General features: G+C 42.3%; 1 long non-coding RNA gene across 1 annotated transcript in view; it reads right to left on the bottom strand.

Annotated features, from left to right (window-relative positions):
• Window positions 1-2939: 2939 nt before the first annotated feature.
• Window positions 2940-12608, bottom strand: part of LOC139636746 (uncharacterized) — a 36401-nt gene continuing 26732 nt past the window's right edge. The window contains exons 4-7 of the long non-coding RNA XR_011694454.1: window positions 11840-11863; window positions 5220-5313; window positions 4415-4516; window positions 2940-3984 (exon numbers count right to left, since the gene is read on the bottom strand). This is a non-coding gene — a long non-coding RNA (uncharacterized lncRNA). The remainder of the gene's footprint in view (window positions 3985-4414; window positions 4517-5219; window positions 5314-11839; window positions 11864-12608) is intronic.

Here is a 12608-nt window from a genome sequence, read left to right as displayed (position 1 = left end):
CAGAGACTGAACATGTATATTACTACTGCTACTACTAGCATCTCTCACTGCTGTTTTGTTCTCGAAATTCAAAGATAGCTTGATAGTGCCAACCAATATCTGTAACATCTGTCATGATCATGTCATTATGTTGTCTCGCTGCTTGCTGTGTTCTGTCCCCTGCACGTGTGTTGCTCCCTCTGCTCAAGCTGTCCATGCAAATATGTAGAATGTGGAGGGTCCCTGGAGGTGCCCATAGCCGCTGCTCTCCACTCAAGCCGTTCTATGATGGCTCATGGAAGGGCAGGGAGGTGCTCTCCCTGCTCCAGGCTTTCCATGCAAGTGTGTAGAATGTGGAGGGTCCCTGGAGGTGCCCATAGCTGCTGTTCTCCGCTAAAGCCGTTCCATGATGGCTCATGGAAGGACAGGGAGGTGCTCTCCCTGCTCCAGGCTTTCCATGCAAGCATGTGGAAAGTGGAGCTCCTCCAGGACAGAGCCATGCCACCAAATGTAATTGTGCAAATGTAGTTGTTCAGACATAGTTGTGTAAGTGTAATTGTACAAAAGTAATCATGTAGGTAATATAATTGTTACATCGTACATGCAATAAAAGTTTTGACAGAAACAGAGGAGAAATACCACAGCCCTTGACACAAATAACACAATGTGTAAAATGATCAGACTTCAGCACCACCTCATACGTAACCATTGCTGATGTTCTCTAATGCAGTTATCAGATTGAAAAAGGCTTTAGTCTTAATTTTTCAAGACCAACAGGATTTGAAGGAAAGATGCTTTTGAACAGCTTTTCAATTGTAGTGTGGATGGCTTTTATATGATTTCAAGTTTTTTTGATATTATCTGAATAAAAAGCTTTAATTTCAGAATGTGTGAAACCTGTTTTTTAAACAAAATCTGTTAATCTGATGTGGTACTGTATCTCTAATTTACTATATGTTCATTATTTCATATATTAAATTAATTAATATCCATCAAATATTATGGTAATGTTGTAATTGTAATTCCTTAACTTTTCCAGACTAATTCCCTTCATGGTATAAAGACTACCCACATATGCAACCTGAAGTCTCCCTGGTAAATGATATTTTCATCTAGAGAGACATTAAATCAATATTGTCTCTTTTTTTTTCTCTAGTTTACTTACCATACACAACACTGAAAAGACGCAAGTCTTTAACTTTCTTTTTCCATGATGGCCAAACATGTTGTATTCCATTGCCAGCTCATTGGATAAGATGTATTTCATCATTCGTATTGTTGCATCATCCACACTTGTACCCCTACATCTGCCACCTTGGCAATGTAGGGATGAGAGCCACAAAGAGCTTATGTGGACATCAAAGACAAAGATTCCACAGTTCAGATGGAAAGTTGACTAAACAATTCAGATTTTAGCCTTTATGTAATTTAGTATTGTGCAATACACATTTGTACTTTGTAGCCTAGTGCAAGTCACTTCAGAAAAAAGTAAATAAATAAATGTAAACTTACAACAGCAGGCATTAGACTGCAGCCCTCCAGTTACTCATGGAGAGCCTCAACATCAGCAATTTTTTTTAGGGGAAGACCTTTAGGAACCTCTAACGCTGATGCATCTTGCTTCTTCAGCAGGGCATTTAACATCTTACCATGAACCCATTGGGTCTCCTTAATTTCTTCTACAAGTTCAAGAAGTTTAGAAAACATGGCTTCACAACTGGGGCTAGCAACTCTCCGGACAGTGGGGCTGGTGACCTGCTGGACAGCAGAACTAGTAAATCGTTGAGCAGTGGAGGCGGCAACCTGCTGGACAGTGGAACTGGCAAACTGTTGAGCAGTGGGGCTGGCGACCTGCTGAATGGTAGAGCTGCCAAACTGTTCAGCAGAGGGGCTGGAAAACTGTTGGACTGTACGGCTGGCAAACTGTTCAGCAGAGGAGCTGGTGACCTGCTGGACAGAGGAACTGGTGTCTTGCCGGGCAGTGGGGCTGATCTTTTTCTTTGCTGCTGGCAAAAGGAGTTTTTCTGAGTGGAAGTTCCTCCTCTAAATCAGAATGCTCACTTGATTATGGTTGATGGCTGGCTTGACTCTGGATGCATGGGGCTGTTTCAGTTCAACACCTTCAGGCATTTCTTTAGACATGTGAGGAAATTAATGCCTTTCATAGACCAGCCTGACAATTCCTTAGGTATTCTCACCATTTTTTTCAACTGTCCCGAATAATTCTCAAATGGAAAACATGAAACTGAATCCAGAGGGCCATATTTTTCAGCATCATTTGCTAAATGTATAAGATTGTGTGTATTGTTAACCAGATATTTTGTCCCTTATATCTTAGCAAAGTTGGTAACAAAAAATATTAACAATTTCCTGGTATAACCACAGTACTCTTTACACAGAGGAGACAAAAGTATTCTCATGACACATGACAGATGACAATACCAGGAAGTTTTTTTACTGCTGACTAGGCAACCTTTGAAAAAGTACAAATGGCCCTGTATATAATAAAAACTGCCTGGATTCTGTAGCCTTCCACTGGCTGTACACTGTAAGAAAAGATACACCATATCTACTCAATAAAAATGAGGCAAAAGATTACAAGTAATATTATTAATTAAATTTCACAATGTTTGGTATTGAGTAAAAATTAATTATATTAAACCATTAATAGTTATCCATTTAATATGAGTAGATCTGAATAGAAAATGGTTACAGAATTAGTTATAATCTAAACAAAAATATTGAGTTAATTTGAAAAAGATAAATTTCCATAATGTGTAAATAGTACTAATAAAAAATAATTTAATTCTACAGATCAATGATATATAATTGAGTAATAATCATCTACATTTATCAGTGCATTAATTTGAATTTATTAAATGCAATTAATTAAATCTAAACATTCTTCTTTCTTAGGAATAACTAGTCTATGGCCCAGAAAGTACAGAACTCAACAAATACTCAAATAACACTTTTATTAACAATTCACTTGTGTGATGTCCATAAACATGTGTTTCCATGCCTTCTCACCTTACTTAGTCACTAAATTGGATCAATAATGATAATCCTCCAGAAGTGCATGTACCAAAACTATTTGTACGGAGTGAAAAACATTTAGTACTTTCAACTAACCACAATAGAAATGTCACTTACACTGAGTCCAAATCAGCGCTAATTTACAAACATAGCAGCACTTTCAAATGTGCAATTCCCTCGCTCTGTAGAAGCTGAACATTATGTAGCACAACATGCATGTACACTGCAACTACAGTCTTGTTTTCAAGCCAGAAGTTTGCTCATACATTTCAAACCTGATCTTTGAAAAGGACAAAATGCTGACTTTAACTATTAAAAAAAGGAAGAAATGCCATATTACAGAATGTTGATATGTCCATAAACATGTGTTTTCCATTCTTTCTCACTTCACTGAGCCACTAAATTAGATCGATAGATCTTAAAGAAAAATCCTCCATAAGTGCCATATGTGCCAAAACATAAATCATAAAAGTACAATTTGTACAGTAAAAAACATCTGTACTTTGAACTAACAAAAGTTAAAATGTCACTGACATTCGTGGGACCATCCAAATCAGTGCTAATTTACAAACATTGCACTTTCAAATGTACAATTCTCAAGCACTTTAGAAGCTGGACATTTTGTAGCACAAAAGTCTCCAGTGCAACTACAGTCTCATTTCAAGCCAGAAGTTTGCTCTTGAGGGACTGGACTTTGTTTGACAGCTTTGAATCATCCAGTTCCAAGAAAAGTTTCTGAAATACCTCAAAGGTGTACTTCAGCTGTCTGGGATAATCGAGATTCAGTGCGTAGGTCAAGCCAAGGAGGACAGAGCAAGCCCTTGCAATATCTCCAAGTCCTGTGATGACTTCTACACCCTCTATGACAACTGCAATGTTCTTTGGGCTGTTGCTTGTAGAAGCTCCAGGCTTTGGGGTCACAATAATTGCCACTGTGAGCTGTTCAAGTTCCTCCAAGTTGTCAGTGTCCTGCAACATGAAATTTTAAGTGTCTTAGTATAAAACGTACATATCACATTACTAGACAATACATTCATTATTATTTTCATAGCTTATAAATCTGTTTTATTACATTTTATTTCCTCAGAGGGCTTGGTCTCAAATTGTTCTGTTTTCTTTTCTACATGTGACATGTTTATAGTCCACAATTGTTCTTCCATTGTAATGAGGGCTTAATGCTGTTCTACTATTGTATCCCTCTCTATGTACAGTATCATGTGGAACAATAGTGTTCATCCCTCTAGTTGAGTTCAGAGATTTGGATAATCTATGATGAAGAGCACTGAAGCAAAAAACAAAGGTCTCAGATCTGTGTCAATTTACTTGACAACAGCACCTATTTGAGGAATTAAGGAAATATGGTCCTTGAAATAAGTTAATGCAAATTAATGTCACCTACGTTGAATTCTTTGATGAGATGTCCCCATTGCTCTCCAAGGTATTCTATAAGACACTGAAGGACAACCTCTCTGGTCCTCTCAACCGGAGACTGCACTGAATCCTGGGGAGGAATGCGACAACTGATAAGTCATTCACCAAAAAAAAAAATTCACTGGATGTTTCTGTAATTTAGAAATGTAAACAAATGTTTTTGTACGACCTGGATCCTATTTTTGTGGTTTTGGCCATCATGTCTATCAATTCTGATCGTACTTTACATGCCTTCTTTACTTCATTTATAAAGCTTCGTCAGACCCCCCCCCCCCAACGTTAAGTGCTACCCGCCAACCGCTGTGGACCGGACATTTCCACACTAAAATTAACAGCTTTATGCAGAAAGAGAAATAAAACTGCGACTCGAAAACGTATCATTGTTAACAGACCGACTTCACACGTGTCTTGGTCCATTACCTTCACATTTGCAAGTTGCAACACAACAGCGAAACAACAGAGATAACTCACGTTGCCTGCCCGGGAAGACTAACGGAAGTGCGTCAAGTGCCGTCCGAAATATAAGATGCTCTTCCAGCAATAACCCCCAGTATTCCTCTTTATGGAAATGTGTCTAACCTTAACATTAAACCCAGTGTACTTATTTACGCAATTCCATAAAAACTTACCGAGAACAGCGTATATCAACACGCAAGGACACGGATGTTAACCCGTATCCTTCAAAATAAAAGTAAAAGTTAGACTTCGATACATTCATACCACTACATGCGTTCTTCTTACTAACCCAGTGATAACAAAATAAGTTTTCTTACCTTAGTCAGCCAGTTAAATTCTGCAAGATGAGCAATGTCGAAGAAGACATTCACTGTCTTGTACTCTCTTCAAATGTCTTGTGGAGTTGATAGCCTGCTGCGTTCAAAACAAAACAAAACAAAAAACCCGAAAGAAATAGACAGGAAGTGCTTTTCAATTAAAATTAGCCTTATTACATTAATTTGAATTCACTCAATATTCTCTCTATTTGGGCTTAGATAAACACAATGTTTAAGTTTCATTTAACTAAAATGGGTGGACTTTTTTCCAAACATTTTTATTTGAAATTTAATTAAATATTGGCCTCTAAATCAAAAATACAATTATATTGAATACATTTTACCTAATGCATTAATTCAAATCTACATGACCACAGAATCATTTCTTACATTCTATTGAAGACCCTTGGCTCTCTGGAGAAGCTCCATGGTAAACTTTGTCTACACAGATTCAGATTCCTCGTCACCAAAACTGTATGGTAACTTGTGCCCACCAAAGGAATGCACGCGAGATAACTGACGCTGTCTGTCTTTATTGCAGAATGGCACTTCAGCACAACAGGGACCTGGCTTACAACGATCCCTCTCCTACAACGATCCCTCTCTCATCTGGAAAAGGCTGGGAGCACTGTGAGAATCATGTCCAGTGCTTTCAACACCATCAAACCCACAATCCTGAGGGACAAGTTGGAGTGCACGGGAGTGGACCACCACCTCACCACATGGATCCTTGCCTACCTCACCAACCGGCCACAGTATGTGAGGATCCAGGACTATGTGTCTGACAGGGTCGTCTGTAGTACAGGGGCCCTGAAGGGAACGGTTCTGGCTCTGTTCCTCTTCACCCTCTACACTGCAGACTTCTACAACTCCACCAACTGCCACCTGCAAAAGTTCTCTGATTACTCTGCAATTGTCAGCCTCATTGCTGATGGGGACGAGAGGGTATGCAGAGAACTGACCCAGGGCTTTGTGAACTGGTGCCAGCAGAACCACCTCCAGATCAACGCGGGGAAAACCAAGGAACTGGAACTGGTGGTGGATTGCCGCATGCTCAAACACTCTCAAACCACACCAGCGAACATCCAGGGAATGGACATTGAGAATGTGGACTCTTATAAGTACCTGGGTGTTCACCTGAACAACGAACTGGACTGGACTGACAACACACATGCGCTACCTGCTACGGAGACTCAGGTCTTTTGGGGTGCAGGGATCCCAAACACCTTTTACGACTCTGTGGTGGCATCAGCCATCTTTTACGGTGTGGTCTGCTGGGGCAGCAGCATCTCCACTGCTGACAGGAGGAGACTGAACAGGCTGATCAGGAAGGCCAATTCTGTTCTGGCATGCCCCCTGGACCCAGTGGAGGTAGTGGGCGACAGGAGAATAGTGGCGAAGCTATCATCCCTGTTGGAGAACATCTCCCACCCCATGCAGGGCACTCTGACAGCACAGAGCAGCTCCTTCAGTGACAGGTGTGTAAAGGAGAAATGCCGCAAGTCTTTCCTTCCAGCTGCTGTCAGACTTTACAACAAACACTGCACTCAGTAACCACACACACCAGAAACTGACATTTAACTCACTCACCACCCTAACAACCTCATGCATCTGTGCAATATCTACGCTGCTACTGTTGTAAATATGTAATTTTTTGTATCTATATATTTTTTGTATATTATTATATTGTTATTATTTATCTTTCCTAAATATTTGTTATTGCAGTTTCTTGCAGCTTTCCTGTTCTCTGCACTGCCACTTTGCTGCTATAACCCTGTGAATTTCCCCACTGTGGGACTAATAAAGGCGATCTTATCTTATCTTATAACAAGCACAATCTAAAGTGGCTCACCATAAACATACAGAACACTGAGAGCTGGCAGCACTCTCCTTATTCTCTAACTCATAAGATATCCTCTCCAGATCATAGTGCCCCCCTAGTGGGTGCATTGCCTCACTACCTGACTACTGTCTCATTACAACACTTCCCCCCTTTAAGTTCCTTGACATTAAGTTATACCAGTGTAGACTTAGCCTATAAACTCAACAGTCAACAACAACCATATTACCATTACAACAGAAGACACCACTGGAGACGATGTCTTGGGAGATACTGGTGTGGGGGGCATAAATGGGGTTTGTATGTCCATGTAAGGAGGTTCCCCCTTGTCCTGTGGCACCAACACCTCTCCCTGTGTCCCTCTCTGGCTTTGTTGCTGGTACATACTGCCCCACAGTAGATGATCTCCACTCTGCAGAGCTGGCCTTTTCTATCCCGTGTTGTGACGCAGGCACACATTATCCTGATGTCTGCGAAATATACATCCATCCTTTGGCTTCATGATGTATGAGACTGGATTGCTCTGTCTCAGGATAACCCCAGGCAGCCAAAGCTGGGTGCTGTTACTGCTGAAGTTTCTCACGTGTACGCTGTCATCAGGTTTAAACTGTCTCACCCTCGAATTATAATCATGTCTCTCTTTCTGCTTTTCCTACTTTCTCTCTTCTCATCCTTTCAGAGCTGGGTGCAGCAGGTCCAACCTTGACTCGGGCCTGCACCCCATCAGCATCTCAGCTGGAGTGCGTGCAGTTGTTGTCTGTGGCGTGAGGGGATATTTGAGCAGGAATCATGAAAGCTTAGTACTCAGAGAATCTCGTGTCATCCCCTTCAGGCCTGCCTTCACCGTTTGCATGGCACACTCTGCCAAGCCATTTGAGGCAGGGTGGAAGGGGGGCTCAATCCATTTGGAATGTGTCCACCATAATCAACAACATTTGTCCCATAAAGGGGCCAGCAAAGTCCATGTACACTCTCAACCAAGAAGGTGGGCGCAAGGGTGCTGATGGTGGCATGTTCTGGCTAGTTTGGCACTGTGTGCATAACTTCACTTTGTCCTCGAGATCCTGATCCATACCTGGCCACCAAACATAAGATCTTGCCAGACTTTCAATCCTGGTACCTCCTGGATGTGTCTCTGGATGTATTTCTCCCACAATCTGTTTACGCCCAGGGGGAGGGACAACAACCCTCGACCCCCAAGAATGCATCCATCCTGCAAACTCAGTTCTGTTTTATGTTTAGCATACAGCTGCAGCCCCTCTCCTCCCACTGAACTTGGCCAACCATGTAAAAGGAGTACAGTATAATGTACTGATAAGCTGACAGCGTAAGAGCCCAACGCTGTATCCTAGCTGAGTCCAGTGGTGGGATTCATTTGGTCTCACTGAACAGACTCACCAGTGGCTTATAGTCTATAACAATTGTGAATGGCCTGCCGTAGAGGTACTGGTGAAAACATTTCACTGCAAACACAACTGCCAGACCTTCCTTGTCCAGCTGTGAGTACCCCTTCTCTGCAGTCAGGGTCCTTGAAGCAAAACCAGTGGGTTTCTCCCTGTCTTCTATCACATGCTTCTTCTACTGCCTCAACCCCATAAGGAGAGGCATCACATGACAGAGTGATCTCTTTGTCAGGATCAAAGTGAATCAGCAGCTTTGCTGAGTGAAGGAGCTCTTTAACATCCTTAAAAGCTGTTTCTTACTCCTCACTCCACTTCCACTCAGTATCGTGGCGTAGTAGCTTGTACAATGGGGCCAAAATGTTTGAGAAATCAGGAAGAAATTTGCCATAATAATTGACCATTCCCAAAAATGATCTCAGTTCATGGAGGCTTGTGGGGCTTGGGGCCTCCTCAATGGCCCTCACTTTGTCTTCCACTGGGCTGAGTCCCTCAGCTGTGATTTTGTGCCCCAGTCACACTTTGAGCCATGAACACACATTTGCCCCGTTTTAGCCTCAGTCCTGCCTCTGAGAACCTCTTGAGCACCTGTTCCAGGTTAGCGAGATGCTCTACCCCTGTGCCCTACAGCGCCACATGTGGGACTCCTTGCAACAAAGTGTCCATTGTTCTTTGGAAAATGGCAGGGCTCGATGCCTCTCCAAAAACCAGCCAGTTGTATTTAAAAATGCCCTTATGAGTGTTGATGGTAACATACTCCATCGAATCCTCATCATGGAGCAGTTGTTGGTAGGCATGGCTCATATCAAGCTTTGTGAAATGCTTCACCCCTGAATGGGTCGCAAACAAGTTGTCTACTCTTGGCAATGGGTACTCTGCTGTCTTGGAAACTTGGTTCACTGTCAGTTTATAATCTCCACAAATCCTTGCTGTCCTGTCCTCTTTTAACACAGGAACAATGGGAGCTGCCCATCTTGAAAACTGGAACCAGTTGCTGCAAGCGTTCCAGCTCCTCTTCAACTTTGCCTTTCAAATCATAAGGCACAGGTCTGGGTTTGAAAAACCTTGGGGTAACCTCAGGGTCAACATGCAGTTTCACTGTACCCCCCTTAAGTGTACCCAGCTCGTCCCTGAAAACATCACTTTACCTCTGTGGTATGGTTTCAGTTGTGGCAGTGGCAGCAGTTTAATCTGATTTTGCGGAGCCAATCACAGCCCAAAAGACTGGGACCCCTGCCCTTAGGTATCACGAGGCCAGGTCTCACCTTCTGACTTTCTGCTGCAATGTCCACATAGAGCACCCCCCAAATGAGGAATGGGCTGCATTGTGTAAGTTGTCAGCTTGAGCTTTGATGGGCGGATGGGAGGCTGGTTGGACCCCCATGTCCGCTTGTAGGTCTCCTCACTAATGACCAATGCTGTAGCTCCTGAGTCAATCTCAAACTTAATGTCCTTCCCTGCAACTGTGATTGTGGCATAACAGGGCTCTGGAGGTTCATCATCAGTCTCATCATTCTCTGCCTCCACCCCGAACATGTTGTAAGCACACACCACCTCCTCAACCATTTCTTTGAGGTGATGTGTGTCAGCCTGACTAGCTTTTTCCATGTGCAGGCTTGCTTTTCCCCTTTGAGCTTCTGTCCCTTTTTTATTATGAGTGGCAGACAGTGTCTTTGAACTTACATTAATTCCCATAGTGTGATCCTCCACACTGAAAACATTCCACTCGTTTTTTTACTTTAACAGTATCTTTACCAGATTCTCCCCCGACCTGGTGCACCTGTCCTGCCTGTGAGCTTCCATTTTTTATTTCTGAATGTCCTTAGCATTATTTGCAGCCGCTTCCATACCCTGAGAAATTTCCAGGGCTTTCTTGAAAGTCAAAGGTGGGGTTTCCCCCAGGAGGCGCTGTTGTATGGTATCATTATTAATGTCGCATACCAGTCTGTCACGGAGCATATCATCCAAAACTGCCCCGAAATCACAATGCTCTGAAAGCTGACGAAGCTCAGCAACAAAGTTGGCAACGGACTGACCTGGTTTCCTGAATTGACTATGAAATTTGAACCGTTGTACTATCACTGAAGGTTTGGGGTTGTGGCAGTTACCTACAAGTCAGACCAGTTCATCATATGGGATATCTCCCCGTTTCCATGGCATAGCTAAATTCCTTATTAGTTCATAAGTCTTTGCTCCACACACACTCAAGAGAAAAGAGCGCTTTGTATTCTCTTCAGTAATCTGATTAGTGAGGAAAAAGTGTCCCAAACTCTCCTCATACTCCATCCAGTCTTCGTTCCCCTCCACAAATTCACCAATGGTCCTGAACATAGCCATTTGAACCAAGGTCTCCCATCCTCGTGGAGCTCCTCAGATACGTCAGCGTCGTTTCTGTCCCGCGGTTCCTCGATCTGGCACCACCACACCTCCAAGGCTGCCTAGCTTTCTAGCAGAATGTGGCATAGCTTTGCTAACCACAAAACAAAAACGGGACTGACACAAAATAATCAATTCTCCTCGTCACCAAAACTGTGTTGTAACTTGTGCCCACAAAAGGAATGCACACAAGATAACTGGCACTGTCTGTCTTTTATTGCAGAACATCAGTTCAGCACAACAGGCATCTGGTTTATAACAAGCACAATCTAAAGGTGGCTCACCATACACCTACAGAACACTGAGAGCCGGCAGTATTCTTCTTATTCTATAACTCATCCTCTCGAGATCACAGCGCCCCCTAGCAGGTGCATGGCCTCACTACCTGACTACTGTCCCATTACAACAGAAGTAATCCATTTTGCTAAAATGCAAGACAGGACAACACAGAAATAGATAATGTTTCTCACAGATTTTTCATGAAACTGTGGTTGTGAGGGATAGTTACACAAACAGAATGGCATAGTTTGAGGTCTGTAATATTCCACACTTAATTGTAAGGGATGATGTAAAGACTGATCTATAAATGAGCTGTGCACAGTAAGAATATTTTAAACTATACTTTGGTAACTTTTGTATTGGAAAATCACAGTGAATGCAAATGCGTGTTCAGAAAGCTTAAACAAACAAAACTACTCAACTTAATTGAATCGAATTGTGTGGCCATCAACCTAAACACTAGCAGCAGACAGTCTGTTGATGTTGTTCTTTCCTTCCTCATGTTAAAGACACACGTTCACACAATGAATGAAGCTGAGCAGAGGAAGAAAGTGTCTGTCCGCCATCATGTACTTCACCTGGCCTGGCTTTTGGCCATGTAAAGCTATTACATTATTTGGGCTTGCAAGTGCAATCATCTCAGAGCTGAAAATGACAAATGAGCATGAACTGGCAACACATACATTAGTGCAAACATGGCAAAATATTAAATTCAAATGACTTACGTGACAAAGAAGAACACTGTCCAACTGTGTGTGATGTGTTAAAGAAAAGGAAGACAGAAAAAATTGGACAACTTAACCAGAGGCACTTTTTTCCACAGGTAAATATGGTTTAAGTTCACCCACCAACTACAAAATGAAATTTCAGGCAAAATTCACAATTTTAAAGCATTTAAGATGGGTGCATGGGTCAATAGCAATTTACCAATATCATGTTAAGATTCTAGTAAAAGCACTGTCCAACACAGACACACAAACAAAAACAATACTTAGTTCAACATCACCAGCCCTGAGCCCGCTATTTGTGTAAGTGACAGCCGCAGCATGTTTTTAACATCCAGTGTGCTGCTGTGGAGCCTTGTTCTAGATGCTGTCTGGCCACATAATGCAGCGCAATGGATACAAGTATCTTTCTCTTGCTTTCTTATGGGTTTTCACGGCCTGGTTCGGCCCTGTCCTCGGCCCACTACCAGTCCATCGGGGTCGGGGATCCCTGTTCTAATTCATGCGCGCAAAACTAAAAGAAATAAAATGCCTGGGCAACAAAGAAGAAGAGCTGCCAGGTGCAGCTGCTTAACTACTTAATATAGCTTTCATTTTGGGAGAAATCTAAAGGTTCACAAATGTTTTGAGTATAAAATTTACATTATGTTTTATTTCATAAGGAGCTGAATGAAACCAGTGTATATCAACTAAGTTAGCTTGATTAGTAACTTAGCACTACTAACATTAGCCCGCTAATCCGCTCACTAGTAAATTACCTGAGCTCAAA

The sequence above is a fragment of the Trachinotus anak genome, unplaced genomic scaffold (genome assembly GCF_046630095.1).
Source record: "Trachinotus anak isolate AG129_WGS33_773 ecotype Australia unplaced genomic scaffold, CSIRO_AGI_Tana_v1 ptg000019l, whole genome shotgun sequence".
NCBI classification, from domain to species: Eukaryota; Metazoa; Chordata; class Actinopteri; order Carangiformes; family Carangidae; genus Trachinotus; species Trachinotus anak.
Note: the sequence above shows the minus strand (reverse complement) of the source record. Positions and strands in the feature narration are given on the sequence as shown.